The sequence below is a fragment of the Chaetodon auriga genome, chromosome 23, assembly GCF_051107435.1.
Source record: "Chaetodon auriga isolate fChaAug3 chromosome 23, fChaAug3.hap1, whole genome shotgun sequence".
NCBI classification, from domain to species: Eukaryota; Metazoa; Chordata; class Actinopteri; order Chaetodontiformes; family Chaetodontidae; genus Chaetodon; species Chaetodon auriga.
Window position 1 is genome coordinate 1807052 of NC_135096.1, and position 1557 is coordinate 1808608.

The following is a 1557-nucleotide window of genomic DNA, read 5'->3' on the forward strand; positions in this document are numbered from 1 at the left end:
GGGAGGCTTCCAGCCTTTCCAGGCCCCCAGCACGAGGAGCAGGCTGGGTGCCGGCTCCAGCCCTGACCCCCTCATCTTCTCACAGCCATGGGGAGGCTTCCAGCCTTTCCAGGCCCCCAGCACGAGGAGCAGGCTGGGTGCCGGCTCCAGCCCTGACCCCCTCCTCTTCTCACAGCCACGGGGAGGCTTCCAGCCTTTCCAGGCCCCCAGCACGAGGAGCAGGCTGGGTGCCGGCTCCAGCCCTGACCCCCTCCTCTTCTTCTAGCAGCCACAGGCAGGCGTCTGGCCTTTCCAGGCCCCCCAGCCTGCTACTCGTGCTGGGTGCTGGCTCCAGCCCTGACCCCCTCCTCTTCTTCTAGCAACCACAGGCAGGCGTCTGGCCTTTCCAGGCCCCCCAGCCTGCTACTCGTGCTGGGTGCTGGCTCCATCCCTGACCCCCTCCTCTTCTTCTAGCAGCCACAGGGAGTCTTCTGGCCTTTCCAGGCCCCCCAGCCTGCTACTCGTGCTGGGTGCTGGCTCCAGCCCTGACCCCCTCGTCTTCTTCTAGCAGCCACAGGGAGGCTTCTGGCCTTTCCAGGCCCCCCAGCCTGCTACTCGTGCTGGGTGCTGGCTCCAGCCCTGACCCCCTCCTCTTCTTCTAGCAGCCACAGGGAGGCTTCTGGCCTTTCCAGGCCCCCCAGCCTGCTTCTCGTGCTGGGTGCTGGCTCCAGCCCTGACCCCCTCGTCTTCTTCTAGCAGCCACAGGGAGGCTTCTGGCCTTTCCAGGCCCCCCAGCCTGCTACTCGTGCTGGGTGCTGGCTCCAGCCCTGAGCCCCTCGTCTTCTTCTAGCAGCCACAGGCAGGCGTCTGGCCTTTCCAGGCCCCCCAGCCTGCTACTCGTACTGGGGGCTGGCTCCAGGCCTGACCCCCTGGCCTTCTCACAGCCGTGGGGAGGCTTCCGGCCTTTTCCAGGCCCCCAGCATGAGGAGCAGGCTGGGTGCTGGCTCCAGGCCTGACCCCCTCGTCTTCTCGCAGCCACGGGGAGGTTTCCAGCCTTTCCAGGACCCCCAGCCTGCTACTCCTGCTGGGGGCTGGCTCCAGGCCTGACCCCCTGGCCTTCTCACAGCCGTGGGGAGGCTTCCGGCCTTTTCCAGGCATACAGCAACCTCTTTTCCTTTTCTTTATTTCTCACAATTACTTTCTTTTATTTTTGTTTAAAAATTCTCAACCTTTGTATATATTCCACATACTATACTGTGCATACACAGTCCAACCTCCGATTCAGGACGAACGATGCGGTTTTCGTCCCGGCCGTGGCACGCCGGACCAGCTCTATACCCTTCACAGGGCTGGCTCCCAGCCTAACCCTTTTCCTTTCCTCCTGCCTCCACTCTCATTAGCCAGCCAGCCTGCCTGCCTGCCTGCCTTCACCAACCCCAAGGGCTGGCTCCCAGCCTAACTCTTTTCCTTTCCTCCTGCCTCCACTCACATCCGCCAGCCAGCCAGCCTGCCTGCCTGCCTGCCTGCCTGCCTGCCTGCCTGCCTTCACCAACCCCAAGGGCTGGCTCCCAGCCTAAC